This window comes from Chiloscyllium plagiosum, unplaced genomic scaffold (genome assembly GCF_037043375.1).
Source record: "Chiloscyllium plagiosum isolate Xiang-an unplaced genomic scaffold, Cpla_swu_hap1 HiC_scaffold_2, whole genome shotgun sequence".
In the NCBI taxonomy this organism is placed as follows: Eukaryota; Metazoa; Chordata; class Chondrichthyes; order Orectolobiformes; family Hemiscylliidae; genus Chiloscyllium; species Chiloscyllium plagiosum.
In genome coordinates this window covers 142033352-142052113 of record NW_028270140.1, presented here as the reverse complement: position 1 = coordinate 142052113, position 18762 = coordinate 142033352, and the positions used below count along the sequence as shown (strand labels likewise).

The window sequence follows — 18762 nt, the reverse complement described above, 5'->3', positions numbered from 1 at the left end:
AGAGTGTTGGTGTAGTGGTGCAGTATCGATGGGCTGAATGATTCGCTTCCACACTGTAGCGATTCTGTGATTCTACTTCGTGTTGGTACTACACTTATCCATGTAAGTGGAGAATATTCCTTTGTACCACCAATTTATATCTTTTTTAGATAGTAGGCAGACTATGAGGAGCTAGGAGGTAGGTTATTCGGCATAGGATTTCCAGCATTTGACCTACTCCTGTGGCCACACTATTTACCTTTGCTCCAGTTCCATTCTGATCAGTTGTAATCCACAAATGTTGATGGTGGGGGGTTCAGAGTTGGCAATGCCTCTCAATATCGGGAACAATGATTAGACTCTGTCTTGTTGGACATGGTCATTGTTTAGCACATATGTGGTATGAATATTACTTACCATTTATCAATGAAAGCCTAAATGTTATATAGGTCTTATTGGATATGGACACAGACGGCTTCATTACTTGAGGAGTTGTGAATGCTACAGAACAATTTGCGATCTTTGGTGAATATTCCTGTTTCTGATTGTATCTTGAAAGGAAGGTAACTTAGAAGCATCTAAAGATATTTGGGCCCAGTACGTTACCCTGAGGAGCTCCTGCAGCAATATCCTTGAGCAGAGTGGGTCTTGCCTGTCTTGAGATAGGGAAGACTCCAACCAGTAGTGAACTTTCTTCTTGATTCTCAAAAACTTCAATTTTGCTCGGGCTCCTTGATGGTCACATGCAGTCTGATTGTCAATGGCAATCACTTTTACCTCCCCTCTGGATTCACTTTTTGCTTGTTTGGACTACAGCGACAATAAGGTTTGGAGTTGAGAGGCCCTAGCAGAACCCAAACTGGGTGTCAATGGACAGGTTTTACAGAGCAAGTGCTGTTTGATAGCACTCTTGATGACATCTTCCATTACATATTGTGGACAGGACAGACCTGGGCAGTTTTCCATATTAGAAGGTAAATGTTCTACTGTAACATCTTGGATAGAGTAGTGGGAAGTTCTGGAGCACAAGTCTTCAGCTTCATTACCAGAATGTTGGCAGGGCCTATAGTCTTTGACATATCTGGAGCTTTCAGCTGTTCTCACTGGAGCGAATCGAATTGGCTGAACGCTGGTATCTGTGATGCTGGGGACCGCTGAAGGAGGCTGAGATTGATTATCCACTTCACACTTCTGGCTGAAGATTGCTATGAATACTTCAGCCTTATCTTTTGCACTGACGTGCTGGGCTCTTCTATCATTGAGAATGGGGATATTTGTAGATTTTCTTTCTCCAGTGAGTTATTTAGCTGTTTGCCATTCATGACTGGGCGTGACAAGACTGCAGAGTTTAGATCCTATCCATTGGCTAGAGGATCGCTTAGCCCAGTAGAAGCAGCAAGCAATAGATTGTTTATCCAGCATGTAGGAGAAAGTGAAGACTGCAGATGCTGGAGATCAGAGCTGAAAGTGTGTTGCTGGAAAAGGGCAGCAGGTCAGGCAGCATCCAAGGAGCAGGAGAATCGACGTTTCGGGCATAAGCCCGAATTTCCTGAAGAAGGGCTCATGCCCAAAACGTCGATTCTCCTGCTCCTTGGATGCTGCCTGACCTATCCAGCATGTAGCCTTCTCTTGTAGAAGGCTGGCACTTCATCTTTGGATCGGCCCTCCTGCACTCTCCACAGAATCAGACAGTGCCCTAGTCAAGGATATTTTGTGCCATGAAGTTGCAGATTGTAGTTCAGTATAATCCTGTTGCTGCTGTTTGCCCACAGTGCCTCATGGATGATCAGTCTTGAGTTGCTCAATCAGTCCTGAGTCTACCCCATTTAATGCGGCGCTGGTCCCGCACAAAGGTCAACAGCATCCTCTGTGTGAAATCGGGACTTCATAGCTCAACTTAAGCTATTAGTTAGTTTGTAATGGGGCCAAATGCAATGACTTTGGAGAAATCAGTCTTTAGCTCAACAAAGTAGCAGTTAATTCCAGATGAAAGGCAAGAGCAGCAACTTAGAGAAATATCGATGGGAGGTTGTTGAGAGGGAGAACTGAGTTGGCGGCTGCATTCATGTGGAAAGTGACCCCCGTGTCTGCAGATAGTCTCACCCAAGGTCAGTAATTAGGTGAGATGGATGAGAAGATCCAGGAATCTTTCAGGGCTTCTAAAGTGAAGAAGAGAATTGATGTTGTAGAAACTCTGATTGGAGGAAAGGGATCAGGTTGTAAGTTTGCTCACTGAGCTGGTAAATTGGTTCTCAGACATTTTGGCACCAAGCTTGGTAACATCATCAGCGAGCCTCCGATGAAGCGCTGGTGTTCTGTGCCACTTCCTATTTATCTGTCTAGGTCTGTTGTGGTGGGTGATATCACTTCCGGTTATTTTTCTGACAGGTTGGTAAATGGGGTCCAAATCGATGTGTTTGTTAATGGAGTGAAGGGACTCAAGTGAAGGCTGTCCTATGAACCTGTACCATGGAAGATAAATGTGTTGTCATCGAGTTATTGAGGTCTACAGCTTAGAAAAAGGCTCTTCAACTCATCAAATCTGTGCTGGTCAAAACAACTACCTGACCATTTTAATCCCACTTTCCAGCACATGGCCCATACCCTTGTATGCTTTGGCATTGCAAATGCGCATCTAAATACTTCTTAAATGTTATGCGCATGTCTGCCTCTACCACCCTTCCAGTTTCCCACCAGCCTCTGAGTGAAAAGATTTTCCCTCACATCTCCTTATCTTTAATCTGTGCCCCATTGCCACTGATCTCTCCACCAAGGGGAAATGTTTCTTCCAGCCTTACATGTCTATGCCCCTCATATGCGTCGCAACCATGCTCCCACCACACCACCTCAGTCTCCTCTGTGCTAAAGGCTGAAAAGAAGTCAAGGAGGAGAAGAAGGGACAATGTACTATTATCACATTTCTGAAGGGTTTTTTTATCAATTCACAGGATGAGGGCGGCATTGGCTAGGCCAGCATTTATTGCCCATCACTAAGTCCCCAGAGGGCAATTAAGGATCAGTCACATTGCTGTGGGTCTGGAGTCACATGTAGGCCAGGCCAGGTAAGGATGGCAGTTTACCTTCCATATAGTGAGCCAATTTGATTTTCCTGACAATCAACAATGGATTCGTGGTACACGTATTTTTATTGAATCCAAATTCGAACCCGGATCCTTAGAACATCACCCGGGTCTCTCAATTAATAAACCAGTGATAATACTACTCGGCCATCAACTCCCCTTACATGATGACACTTGTGAATTTGATTAAGACTCACACAGTGCTGTACCAGGACAGATATGGACAAATTCAATGTGCAATTGTGGGACAAGTGGACAGGGTTTAGAAACCACCAGCACAGGGACTTCAAAGTGGGAAAGATTCGGAGTTAGAGTCGTAGAGTCATACAGCACAGAAACAGGCCCTTTTGGGTCAACTTGTTCATACTGAACAGATTTCCTAAACTGAATTTTCCCATTTGTTTGTAAATGGCCTGTATCCCTCTAAACCTTTCCTCTCCATGTATCTCTCCAAGTAACCTTAAAATGTTCCAATTTTGACCACCTCTGGCAGCTTGTTCCAGGTACATACTGTCCTCTGTGTGAAAAAGTTCCCCTTTAGGTCCCTTTGAAATCTTTCCCCTCACATTGAACCTACACCCTTGAGTTTTGGACACCCCTTCCCTGGGGAAAAGACCTTGGTTTTTATCCTTATCCATGTCCCAAAGGGAAAAGAGAGCTGGGCCAAAGATTGCAAGAACAGACACAGCAAGGGTTGTATGTTTTCAGGAGGGAAGGATGACGCTAAGTTTGAAAAGGTGGAGTCAAATATCCAGAAGGTGGACACACTGGGAGTTTGTATGCAAGCAGCAAAGGGGATGGGAATCATGATAAGGGAGCAGGAGCTGGATCTTGGAGGTGAAATGACCTTGGAAAAACTTGATAAAGTTTGAAAGGAAAACTACAGAGAGGTGCAAGCTCAAGGGTAGGGCATGGAGGAAGCCTGGTCTGGTCAGAAAGAGAGTAAGCACAAGAAGGTTAAGGCTGAGGTTAAAGCTTGTCAAAGATATTTGACTTGAGATGTACAATTGAGCACACAAAGAGTAGAAATGACAGTCATCACCCACACTGGCCCACCAGTACTGGTATTCTTTATGCTGTTCATCATCCTCCTTTCTTGTTCCACTGGGATATTCCCCGAACAATCTTGGTATGAATTGTTCTGTCCAGAAGCACTCAAACCTGATATTTGACACACACCTTGCAGCCTCCAACATTATAAAGCAGCAGCAATCCCATCACTGCCTGTAGAGAGAGACAACTGAGCAATGGATGTAATTGTCTGTTCCTCCAGTGAGACAGTATTGTGTCCTTTAACACATAGGCACAATAACATGCTGCTTCTTGCCATCTCCACAATCTGCTGAAGGCGACAAGCATTTTGTTTGAATTTTGGAAAATTGATGCTTTCTATTTTGCACAAAGAGAAGAGACAATGCACCTCAATGACAGCCCTGGAGGATATTATTTGATACATTAAAAGGGAATTAATTTTATTGAACTCCTCAGTAGAAATAGATTGAGTGCATATTATAACTGTTGTGCTTATATATCGTGTTGGCTGTGAGTCTTCCTTTTTTTTATTTTTTGATGGCATGTGCCAGCATTTGTTGTCCAGCCCTTCTTGCTTTGTTGGACCATGGGTGAGAACAGTTAGAAAAGAGCCACATTGCTGTGGGTCTGGAGTCACATGAAGGCCAAACCAGGTAAGTATGATAATTTCCTTTCTTAAAGGATATTAGTAAACCATTTGTACAGCAATCAATGAGTGTTTTTGTGGTCACTGTTATTGATGTTAACCCGGATTTATTCATTAATTTTAAATTCCATCTGTTGCCATTGTGAAATTTTATGCCATCTCCTCTTTAGCCTATGCCTTTGAATTACTAGGTTAGTGAGACATTACCACTAAACCACTGCAATATCCCCAAGTCGATTTTTTAAGCACTGCATCAATTAAGAATAACACTCTAGTAGGTGTCTGAATAAATTTGCATTTCAGTCCAAATTCATTTGATATTGGAACAGATTGGAGGTACATGAAAATACTGTTGATGTTTTGTTCTTCACTGATTTCTTAAAAGTTAATTTTAATAGTGTTCTCAAGAATCTTAGAATAGTCTTCATTATTGTGAAGATAATTGTTAAATTTAACATCTAAAAAAGGTTGACAAGGGACTAATTTCACTCCACTCAAATCCACTCTTCAATAGCTCATACTTCCAAGTGAAAGGCTTGCATTTGTATAGCTCCTTTCATGGCCTTAGGATATCCCAAAGTACTTTACACGGGATGAAGAGTTATTCCTCTAAAGTGAATTCACTGCTGTAGGAAACACCGGAGCGACTAAATTTTTGATCATCAAAGTCCCGCACATGGCAATGAGATAACAATACCTAGTAGCTATCAAGATTTAGATTAAATGATGGCAAGGATTCTTTTTGATACTCCTCTGATGCTTGAGTTAACACAAGATAATGTCTGGCAGCACCAGGAGCCCATAATACTATCAACGATAATATGATAACCTTGGGCTCCGCTGGCTGGTAGAGCAATGAGAGATCCCAGCTGCATCTTTACAAGGTCCACACAAGGCACACACCAAACAGACAATGGGTGAGGCCACCAGCAGAGCTTCCACTAGAATCAAGACCCTGACGGTGGAGGCGTCAGCTGCTTGATAATTGGAAGTTGACGATTCCTGCACTCAGTAACACTGCAGGGGAAACACCCACCAGAGTCTGACTCTGGTCAGTAGGTGCTCGGAGTTCAGGTAGGTGGGTGTCATAGGTAGATAGAGGCAGCAGGATGTCAATAGCAAGGGTAGGGGGTGTGACTCTCAGTCGGCCTCCCCCACCTTCCTGATTTCCAATCCTTTAATCAAGCCGCGAGAGCTTTTGATTAAGGATACCTCAGCAGACGGGTGGAAAGGTGACCTCACTGTTTTAGCTGCCGCACGGTGACAAAGCCCACTCCCCATTGGATTAATCCCACCAGCATCAGGATCAGTCCCTTCCATAGTCAATAATTAGCTTCAATTGCCAATTTTGCAAGGTTTATAAAGGTTGACTTCACTCCAACAAAGGTGGGAAGGCAGCAAGATTCACATCTGCCACTATCCCTCTAATTAACCTAGACATGGAGAAAGTAAGATCAGGAGGAGGCCGTTTGGCCCTTCAAGCCTGCTCTGCTATTCAATATGATCATGACCAATCATCTCAGGGCCATTTTCCTGCTTTCTTCCCACACCCTTGATCCCTTTACTCCTAAGAGCTATATCTAATTCCCTCTTGAAAACATGCAATGTTTTCACCTCAATTGCTTTTCATAAACAAGAATTCCACAGGCTCACCACTCTCTGGGTGAAGAAATTTCTCCTCATCTCAATCCTAATTGACCTACCCTGTATCCCTGGTTCTCGACTCTCCTGCCATTGGCAACATCCTCCCTGCATTGGCCCAGTTTAGTCCTATCAGAATTTTATACATTTCCCTCAGATCTCCCCTCATTCTTGCAAACTCCACTGATTGTGGTCCTAATCAATCCAGTCTCTCTTCTTATGTCAGTCCTGCCATCTCAGCAATCAGTCTCGTAAACCTGTCTTTCACTCCGTCCATAGTCAGGACGTTCTTCCTCCAATAAGGGGGCCTCAAGTGCACACAGTGCTGCAAATGTGGTCTTAGAAAGACTGTGTGCAGTTGCAGCAAGACATCCTGCTCCTGTTCTTGAATCCTCGCACTGTGACAACCAACAGACTGCCTGCTAGACCCGCACACTTACTTTTAACAATGATATCCTTGTCACTTTCAAACCCACCACTGAGAAGAGCAAAGATTTCACTCACTGGAATTCCAGAAGGCCAAAAATGTTGGTTTAACAAACGGGCAAGGAGAAGGGTAAATGTGCTTGGAATTATAGAGAGAATTCCAAAGCTTAAGGCGTAGGATTGGTGACCCGGTTACAACACAGGGAGTGCATGAGGTCAAAACTAGAGGAGCACTGAAGTCTCAAAGAATTGTCAGGCCGGTGGACATTATAGAAAATGGAAAAGATTGAATAGGGAAGGATTTGAATATATGAATGAGAATTTTGGACTGCAGAGTTCAGATGAGCTTGTGTTGAGGTGGAGGTGACTGGCTGACCAGAATTTTGGAATAGACAGGTCTAGAGGTTACAAAGCCATGGATGAGGGAGTCGGTGGCAAAAGAACTGAAACAGAGGCAGAAATGAGTTTTGTTACAGAGATCCGGAGAAACAGGTGTCACTACCAGCCAGTCTTCTAAACATAATTTTGTCCCCGAGCTCTGATTTAACAATGAAGGGTAGTTAGAAAGCTGAAACGTCCTCATGAGAAGGACCTGGGGATAGTCTTTCAATACAGCCTACTGCCAGCAATGCTATCCAAGTCTTTCTAGAGGCACTGATAAACCATGTCAAATCATAACATGGGCCAAGACAGAGAGGTCCAAGGTCACCAATAACCCTTTAAGGCACAGTGCCTAAAAGCAGAGAGTGATGAAATGTGTCATTCAAATTGTTGTCCATAGATGCGTCAAACATATGAATGTTTTTTTTTGCTGAGGACAAAGGGTAATCTCTTTTTCTGGTCCTCTATCAATGACCAGCCATCTGAAGCACTGAGCCTTAGAGATCATTGCTCACGAGATTAGGTCAAAATGCTTCCTAACAGCACTCTGGGTGTGCCAATACCACATTGCAGTGGTTCAAACAGACATCCTACTGCCACCTTCTCAAGGACATTTCAGGGCTGAGCAATAAATGCTGGCTCAGCCAATGACACTCACAATCCATGAACAAATTAAAAATAAACATTATTTTCTGGCTCGGAGGCAAGATTTCTAAAACTGAGCCAGTGTTGACGGTCACTACACAAAATAGCTCACTGCTTGAGGTCAAAGATGTTTCAAATTCATGTCAACTTGATTCAGAAGGTGTGATATGCATTGAATCATGTTGCATATCATAATATTTTATCCACTTCTTTCTCTTGGATGGTATGTTACATTTCATTGAAGTTGTAATGTTTTCTACCAGTCCACTGATTAATGGAAACATATAAAATCTTCCTGTAATTTTGGTCTGTGCCAAAATTAACAATAATCATGAGCATGTTATTCAAAAGACTTTACTATTAAATGTTAATCAGTCCTCAATCAGATGGCAATCGCCTCTGGGACAATGCAGGAACTCCCTTCCTGATAGCACTGTGGATGTAAGATGGATGGCGGCAGATCAAGGAAGCAGCTCACCACCACCAACTTCTCAGCAAGTGAAACCCACACCCTTAAACAAATAACAAAAATGTTATCTGTCGTGGCTCAAGACTTTCTTAAAGACTGCCATATTTATGGTCTAATTGAATGAATTCTTGAGGACTACGTTAAATGAGTGTAATCATTACCTATCAGAAAGGAGGAATGCTATCCTCCAGGACAGTGAGAGACAATTGCAAGAAATATTTTATAATTACACAAAGCAAATCTGCATAAAATTGCTCTTTTCATCTCTAGTTTCTATCTCATGGCATTCGATGACATTTGAACCTACTATTCGGTGCACTGATGTTTGTCAGAACAGGATGCAGTTGAGTGATAATCTATAGGAGCAGGAAATGGCGTGTGAATTATGAATGAACCTGTAGCTCAAGCAGGAGCTGTGCCTCACTTCAGTTCAACTGAAACGCAGGCCAACCCCAGAACCTGTCTCATTCAACAATATTGCTATTCCCTCCGCCAGAATCACCAGTGGGTGGTGAGCATCAAAGAATGTTTGATAGCAGTTCATTATATTCCGACTTATGCACAGATTTTGTGACAGCCCTCACCTTCTTTACATTTCTTCAACTTACTAAATGCTGTTTGGCACAGCTGAAAAGAACGAGTGTTCTTCACAGATTCTCTTCTGTACGATCAATTAAATCTTCTTGTTGGCAGAAATTCAAACTCAAGGCCTCAATTTTGTCCAGCTTTGGAAAGCTCTCTTGAGTCACTTATCGCAAACAAACAGAGTCTTTTTACAGGAAGTGCTAAGAAAGAGAACGTTGTCTTAATATAACACCTTTCCAAATCTCAGGAAAGTGCTTTGTAGGCAATGAGTAACTTTTGAAATGTAGTCACTGTGGTAAGGTATCAAAGCCAGTAGTCAATTTGTGAACAGCAAACTTCCACAGACAATAATCCGATAAGAATCCATTTCTGGATGAATTAAAGCATCCTCCAGTTAAATATGGAGAAAATTGAAGCCATTGCATATATCTCCTGCTACATGTTCCATTCCTCAATTTCCAATTTCACCCATTTTCTTTCTAAAATGTAAGATTCAGCCATTTCTGTTCATAACGTGTCTATTAATTTCAAGATGCCCATCAAATTTTATATCCAAGTTATGACTTAAACCCGACCCACACCCCTCCCATTCATCTCTAAGCCCCGACCCACAAAACTCATTCCTGATGAATGGCTTATGCCCAAAACGTCAATTCTTCTGCTCCTCAGATGCTGCCTGACCTGCTGTGCATTTCCAGCAACACACTCTCGACTCTGAGCTCCAGCATCTGCAGTCCTCACTTTCTCCTATCACTAAGGCTGCCTAATTCCTCATTGTAACGTCACCCAACGTCTCACTTATCTCAGTTCATCTCTTGCTGACATCATTATTCATGCCTTTGTTCCCTCTGACCCCAATGACTCCAACATATTTCTGGCTGGTCTGCTATCCTCTGTTAACCTGAGATCATCCAAAACCGTCCAACCAATGTTTGAATCTACGGCAAGCCTCATTCCTCATTACTCTTCCATTCGCTGACCCACTCTGACCCCCGGTAACGCATCATCTTGATTTTCAAACTCTCTTTCCACTTTTCAATTCCATCCATGGCCTTGCCTCTTCCTGTCTCTGTAAGCTTCTCCTTCAGCCCCAACAACACTCTGCGATATCTGCACTCCTCAAATGCCAGAATCTTGTCAAGTCCCAATGCTCCCAAGTCCCATTGATGGCCATGCCTTCAGAAACAAGCTCTGCAATACCAGCCCTGCACCTCTGTGTCTTGCTTTGAAAGGCTCTTGACAGCGTAGTGTTTTGACGAAACATTTGGTGGTCAGATCAATCATATCTTCTTCTGTGCTTCAGTGATGTACTTTGTTTTTACCTTGCTCACATGAAGCAGCTTAAGATCCTTTGTTACGTTAAAGGTGCAATATAAACCATCCTTCCAATGGGCCTACTTGTTTCATAAATCTATATATTTGCTTCAGTGACCTCTGCTGTTAAATTATTCTGTTAAGCTTTGTGTGAAACAGCACTACTCGGCACACTGGGTTTGGCCATGATCTCCAGTTATAACTGAAATGAAAAATGAAAATTTCTGTCAAACTGATTGATAGCTCATTGTAGCCAAATATTGTGATGGAATATGGCTGATGATGAAATCAAAATTGATGATGTTTTGCGATTTCATATGAATTTTATTGCTTTCATAGAACAATTATATTAAAAAAAGCTAGCAATATCTTTTAGAATAATTTATGGGGCATTAAAAAGCAAAGAGCTGCAAAAGTCTTTTGTACTGTTTCTTGTGAAGCCAATAAAAAGACATCGGAACAGAGTCCGTATAAGAATCCAGTAAATGTATTGAAAAATAGCCACAATACCCTTTTAAACAGTTTTATTTGCATCCCCTTTTATAGGAACCTTACAGTGCAGGAAGAGGCCATTGAACCCATTGAGTCTTCCCTAACACTCCAAAACCTATATCATAAGACCATAAGAAATAGGAATGGGATTAGGCCATTCAGCCCCAGGAGCCTGCTCTATCATTCAATAGCATCATTGGTGATCTGATATTCCTCACATCTATTTTCTTGCCCTTTGCCTGTAACCATTGATTCCCCAACTGATCAAGAATCTGTCTATCTCAGCCTTACATATATATAAGGAAATCTGCCCCACAGCACCCTCAGACTCACAACTCTTTAGGGAAGAAATTCCTCCTCATCTCAGTCTTAAATTGGCGCCCATTTATTCTGATATTATGCCCTCTGATCCCAGATCTTCCCATGAGGAGAAACACCCTCTCAGCATTTACCCTGTCAAACCCCTTAAGAAACCTATGGGTTTCAATGACATCATCTCTCATTCTTCTAAACCCCAGTGAATAGAATCCCAACCTGTTTAACCTTTGCTCATAAGACAACCCCTCCATACCAGGGATCATCCTAGTAAATGTCCTCTGAACTTTTGAATTTCCAATGAAATGATATCTTTCTTTAAATAAGGAGACCAAATTGCTCACACTACTGCAGATGTGGTCCCAACAGCACATTGTGCAGTTGCAGTAATGCTTCTCTACTCTTAGACTCCAAACCCCTTGAAATAAGAGGGGACATTCCATTAGCCTTCCTGATTACCTGCTGCACTGTTGTGCTAGCTTTCTGTGCTTTGTGCACAAGTTCTCTCAATTCCTTTTGTGTAGCAGGTTGCTGCCATTTTTTCTAAATAAATAATATTCTGTTCCCTTTCTTCTCCCTTCAAAAATGAACAACTTCACATTTTCCCACATTATACTCCATTTGCCAACTTACTTAGCCTATGAGTAACTCTTTGTAAATTGCTTGTAACTCACAACCTGCCTTTCCACCTATTTTTACGTCATCTACCAATTTGGCTACAGTGCAATCACTTCCTTCCTCCAAGTCATTAATATATATTGTAAATAGTTGTGGTCTCAGCACTGATCCTTGCGGATGCCCACTGGTAACAGGTCACCAACCTGAAAAAGCACTCTTTATTCCCACTCGCTGTTTTCTGCCCATTAGCCAATTCTCTATCCATGTCAATATACTATATCAAACACACCAGGCTCTTATGTTTTAACCTTTTGTGAGGTACTTTGTTGAACATCTTCTGGATGCCCAATTACAACATATTTCCTGGTTCCCTTCCATCCATTTTGATTGAGATCTCTTCAGAAAACTCCAATAATTTAGAGAGACATGCTTTCCCTTTCATCAATAGCACGCCATGGTTACAGTGCCTGTTCAGGAAGCTTATCATATACCTCTGAAGCAGGTATGACTTAAACTGGGGCCTCCTGGCTCAGAATTATGGGCTACCAGTGGAGAAATATATGCTCCATGTAGCCAATTGCCACTCCTCCATCATCACTGTGTCTCTGACAGACAGACGCACGTGCACATACACTATGAAGAAAGATTGGGTAGGTTGATGTTGTTTTCTTCCAGCAGAGGAGGCTGAGAGAAGATTTAATTGAAGTATATAATATTATCAACAGAGTGGATAGGGAGGACTAATACCCCTTAGTACATGAGTCAGGAAATTGTTTTAAAGTAATGGAGAAAAGGATTCGAGAGCAACTGAGTCTCATTGCTTTACCGACAGAAGGGTCAGAGCTCATCGCCTTAAAGAGTGGTCATTGCAGAAGCCTGAACATAATTTGAAATGAATACTTATGCATACACTTGTGAGCACTAAGGTTATTAACCAGGAGCTAAAACGAGTGATTAAGGTAGATAAGGCTTTTTTTGTAGCTGACACAATCACAGTGAACCAAATGGACTTCTTCAGTGCCTTATGTTTTGTGTTTCTAAGACAGTTCAGCACCAACTTTCCAAGACCAATTAGGGATTGCAAGATTTAATAAAATCCTCCAATCCTATAGATATTTATAATCATCCTGTTCTGACATACAGCTGAAGTAGGGTAGGACTTGAATCTGGACTTCTTGATCCAGGAATAGGGACATTATCACTGTACCACAAGAGTCCTTGGTCCTAATTGAATAGGATATGCAGCTTAGAAACAAACCATTCAAACCAGTTGGTTACTCCAGCATGTGTACTGCACACAAGTATTTCTACTCCTACCATTGACTTGGCCTACTCTCATGAACGTTACTAATTCAAATTTCTAAAGAAGAGTCATTTCAAACTCAAAACTTCAATGTTACTTCTCACTTCACAGATGCTGCCACACCTGCTGAGTTTCTCCAACATTCTCTATGTTTTTTATGAAGCATTGCCTTGGGGTAGATTTGATATGGTCTGTATGAATGTTATCACGTGTGAAAGCCTGTTTCAGTTCATGTTTCTACAGAAGTTGTGATATGTTTAAAAGATAAATAGCATTTCACTGTCATGCCACGGGTATCAACAGAGGAACTATCACATTGATCAGCTTATCAGAGCCTGGAATTTGCTGGAGAAGTATCCCCAAATGAGAAGCGAATGAAAACAATCGATCTTTTCTGATCCTTAATCCTGAACGCATTCATTTCAAATTTGGTTTTAGAGTCGTCTTCTTTATTTCCATCTTTAAATATAAATCCCTAAATCTCGAATTGGCACAAAACAAACAAACAAACAAACAAACGATAGATTTTTTTATTCAGCTGTGGGAGGTGGGCATCACCAGCAAGGACAGGATTTTTTTGTGCAACCTTAATTGCCCTTGAGAAGGCATGTGATCAGTTGCCTTTTTGAACTGCTGCTTGCAGTAGGTAGACTCACAATGCTGTTCGGAAGGGATTTCCAGGATTTTGACCCATCAACACTGAAGGAACAGTGATATATTTCCAACTCAAAATGGTGAGTGGCTTCACAGATAACTTGCAGATAGTGGTGTTCCCATATATCGACTGATCATGACATCTGAGCAGGTTGAAGTTCCAGGTTTAGAAAGGATAAATCCTATGAGATAATACTCAACATTTTGAGTTATTAAATCTGTCTCATATCAATCTGGTAGCTTGTGACATCCACTATTTTAATCTTTCATATGTCTTATTCCATATCTTTCACTGCGGATCAGCTTTTCCTATCTATCAGTGTACATAATGAACACAAGAGTCTGCATTTATAGAGTAGTTCAAAGGGTGGCCTGATAGCTCAGTGGTTAGCACTGCTGCCTCACAGCACCAGGGACCTAGGTTCGATTCCAACCTCGTGCGATGGTCTGTGTGGACTTTGCATATTCTCCCTGTGTCTGTGTGGTTTCCTCCCACAGTTCAAAGAAATGCAGTTCAGGTGAATTGGCCGTGCTAAATTACCCAAAGTGTTAGGTGCATTAGTTAGAAGGAAATGGGTCTGGATGGGTTACTCTTCAGAGGGTTGATGTGGACTTGTTGGGCTGAAGGGCCTGTTTTCACACTGTAGGTAATCTATGGTAATGAAATATCTCAAGGTGCCACAATCAAGTTGACTATTTGAGAACATCTGCACAGCTTTCACATTACATGACTGATTAGGTTCCTCTTTAAAATGTAATCTACATCTATGCAACCCTACAGTTTTATATTTTAGTGTGTACAAGCTGACCCTTCTAGTCACCCTAATGAGAAAGTTGCTGAACTCTGTGTCAGGTTGGGGACAGCAGTATAGTTAATCTTAACCTGTTCGACCTGCTTTCATTGACAGACAAAAGAGAGGGAGGGGGACCTGAAAACAGTCACTGATACCTGGAGAGGGAGGGGGACCTGAAAACAGTCACTGATACCTGGAGAGGGAGGGGGACCTGAAAACAGTCACTGATACCTGGAGATGGAGGTGGACCTGAAAACAGTCACTGATACCTGGAGATGGAGGGGGATCTGTAAACAGTCACTGATACCTGGAGATGGAGGGGGACCTGAAAACAGTCACTGATACCTGGAGATGGAGGGGACCTGAAAACAGTCACTGATACCTGGAGATGGAGGGGGACTTGAAAACTGATAACTGGAGATGGAAGGGGACCTGTGAGAGCAGGAAAGTGAGGGAACAGAGACAGTCACCAGCCCAAGGAGAGTGGGAGACAAAGAGGGAACAGAGACACTGCAAACACAGCGGCCTCCTGCTCTTCATGATGCTATGACTAGTTTTTTTTATTTCGCCTTATGACATTTGACCTGTCAGAATAATGAATCTTGCAACTATTCCCAGAAATTTAACACTTACATGCACATGACATCGAATCATTTTCCATCTGTGACTAACAGGAGGTCACAAGCTTACTTTGAACTCTGTGATCTCTCCCTGACTCCCTCTCGACTTCAGTTTCATTCTTGACTTTCTACTGCAACCTCTGCTGATTGTGGCTCAACTGACTCTTTGATTATTTGTGTCAAAACTGTACATGACATTCAGAAAGCAAATTGCTTTGAATTTATTTCAATCAATTCCTGTCATACATCTAGCCCTGCAATCTCGCTATTTGCTGACAATACCTCACTCAGGTTGACACCCACCAGGCACTTATAATGAATAGCTTCTCCAAGTTGCTCAGGGAACTGGCCAAATTGATCAATTTGATGTGAATATGTTTTGTTTCATTGGGCCATAAAATATATGTAATAATGTTACTTTGGAGAAGAACCAGGACTGTCTGTGAATGCGAGCACTGTGTCTGTTATATTTTTATGTTTCTAAAAACTACAGACTTGAATGAGAAAGAGCTGCTTTAAAAATAGGGATTTACTAAGATAGAATCATAGGGATATATCATCCGTGCTGACCAGATATCCTAAATTAACCTAGTCCCATTAGCCCATATCCCTCTAAATCGTTCCTATGCATATGCACATCCAGATGCCTTTTAAGTATTGTAATTGTACCAGCCTCTACCACTTCCTCTGGCAGCTCAATCCACATTGCTCCATAATTTCATGGCATGACAATGCTACAGTTTTAAGAGGTGTTTTTTGTCCCTTTTTTAATGAAGAGACGTTAAGACACAGCCTTTGAGGCCCTGGATTTTTTTTAAAATGTTACTACAATAGAAGCAACATGAAATGGGCGGAGTCACACTGCTAAAGAACCCTGGGTTTAGTTTAGCTTTCATTATTTGTTGAGATTTTAAACTTGGTGGTGGAAGCTGCCATACATCTCTCCCTGCTACAGCAAAGCACTTGACCGCTCTCTCTCTCTCTGTCTCCCTGTCTCTCTCTGCCAGAATTTTCTCTTGGTGTTCTTTTCTCCTGGACTGGAGAAACAGCATGTTATAAAATTCTAATATTGAATTTGCCTTTGCCAAGGGTTCATTTCTGGGATGTTACTATACTGGAACAGTTGGTGCTTCACAGTTAAATAATCTATTATTTTGTTAAGTTTTCCAGTTGAGTTAAAATTATACCAATTCTTCTTTCTTTTATTTGTATTTTAACTGTGGGGTAGGAATAATTTTGTTGCTTAAAGCCGAGTAGTGTGACCAATCGCATCACATCTGGAAGGCAGCAACTTACACTTGCCTGTAAATAAGATAAAAATTAGGATAGAAGTAACATCGAGGCCATCTCACGGATATATTTTGAGTTGGTCTGGTCCAGGAGGAATTCAATACCAATTGTGAACTCTATATTTTTTGTGAGGCTATGGGTTCCTGCAATGTGCAATCAGGAGTTTGTTTTCACAAATGAGGCTGCTTGCTTCTCAGCTAACTGAGCAGGTTGGAACTGGAAGCAAGGTCAAGAGACGCAGACAAACAGAGAGAGAAGAACACATAACTATGTGTCGTTTGTCTCCCCAGCAGAAACTGCCTGTTCCCTGCAGTGAGAAACTCAGTTTAAATTCAGAGTGAACCAATTATCTTTCCTGTAGCAACAACTGTCAGCTGCGATTTTTGAATTGGCAAATAAGAAGCGTTTTCCAAGTGAATCAGTCACTCTGTAGTTATTACAAACCAGTGGAAGCTTCCAGAGAAACATACCAGAGACCTGCCTGGCCAAAGGTTGAAGTTGAAACTTTATTGCTGGAACAGCACAGCAGGTCAGGCAGCATCCAGGGAACAGGAGATTCGACGTTTCGGGCACAGGCCCTTCTTCAGGAAAGGCCTGTGCCCGAAACGTCGAATCTCCTGTTCCCTGGATGCTGCCTGACCTGCTGTGCTGTTCCAGCAATAAAGTTTCAACTTTGATCTCCAGCATCTGCAGACCTCACTTTCTCCTGGCCAAAGGTTGACCATCTCAGCACTGAAGTTGGGAAACAAAGACCACTGAACTGGTTTTTTAGTTTTTCTACCTCCACCAATAATCTATCTTCCGTGTGTGTATGTGTGTGTGTATAGAGTTTTAGTTAGTCATGTTATATGCCAATGGTTTATAACTATTGACTTGTAGTCATGTCAAATTTCTTGGAATAAATAATATTTTTTCTTTAGTACAATCAGTTCTGATAAAATGTGATAGTTCTGTTCTTGTGCGGTCCCACGTTATAAGAGGATCACGCAATGGTAGCTCCATTTAAACAAATGAGGCCAGAATCACTTTATAGCCAACACAGGGAAGGAAAGTTTGCATTCTACAAATACCAATCTAAGTTCTTCAATTGGTTGAAAGCTAATTCATGTTGTACTGTACTGAAACCTGGTCCAAGCTTTCTATCCACCTCAGTCTGAAAGTCAGGTAAATCAGAGAAGTGTCCATATTTTATAAAGAAACTTTGACGTTTGTTACACCTTGAGTATAGCCGGGTTCAATATACAGAGCACTACCCCAATGGACCATGACAGATAATTGTGGGAATGCTCCTAGTTTTCTTTTGCTATAACACAATGGGAAAGGTAACAACAATTTGAATTTTTATAGTACTTTCAATGTAGTAAAACATTACCAAGGCACACCAAGATTTGACAGTCAGAAAGCAAAGCATAATGTCAGGATTACTGCAAGCTTAGTCAAAGAAGTTGGCTTTGAGGTTGCAGAGAAGGATGCACAGATATTAAGAATTGAATTTAGGTGGCATGGTGACTCAGTGGTTAGCTCTGCTGCCTAAAAGCGCCAGGGACCTGGGTTTGATTCCAGCCTCAGGTGATTGTATAGAGTTTGCACATTCTCCCTGTGCCTGCATGGGTTTCCTCCCACAATCCAAAGATGTGCAAGTTAGGTGAATTGGCCATGCTAAATTGCCCATAGTGTTCAGGGATGTGTAGGTTAGGTGCATTAGCCAAAGGTAAATGTTGCTCGTTGGAGGGTCAGTGTGGACTTGTTGGGCCACTGTAGGGATTCTCTGTGAATTCCAGAGCCTGGTCTTACGCTGCAGGACAGACACCCAAAACAGGGCAAGGGTAAATTTTTGTTTTTCTGGTCATAATTACCTCATCCTTTATTGTTGAGCTTGTTAGTCCTCCAACTCAGTCACTAATCAGAACCAGATAGTGATTGTAGAATTTAACTTTTGCATTGTGAATGGTTATGACTACCCAAGGCATGAACTGTTTCCCTTTGCCCACTGTTCAGCCGGATTATGTTACGATATGCTTCTTGTCATTTTTATGACAGTTCACTCACACATCTCACTATAATATGATCAAAGTACATGACTCCCCGATATTGACTGTAATTGTGTGGCATAACCCAACAAGAGAATTGGTGAGCGAGCTCATCAGGCATAAGAAGCTTGCTAGAAGCCACATAGGACTCACAATATTAGTGGTAAGTGACACTAGCCCATAGCCTGTCCAAACTTTCCTCATAAGATAGTCTGTTCTTTCCAGGCATCAATCTCATAAATAGGGGAGACAAGGGTCTAGTGATATTATCACTAGGCTATTAATCCAGACACCCAGATAATAATCTGGGGAGCTGGGTTCAAATCCCATCATGGCAGATAGCGAAGTTTGAATTGACAGTCTAATGAAGATCATGAAACCATGATTGACTGACATGGGGAAAGTCCCAGCTGGTTCACAAATGCTCTTTAACGAAGGAAACTGCCAT

At 41.9% G+C, this 18762-nt stretch overlaps 1 protein-coding gene across 3 annotated transcripts in view; it reads left to right on the top strand.

Moving 5' to 3' along the window:
• galntl6 (polypeptide N-acetylgalactosaminyltransferase like 6) overlaps window positions 1–18762 on the top strand; it is a 1318324-nt gene that overhangs the window by 731439 nt on the left and 568123 nt on the right. The window lies entirely within an intron of this gene.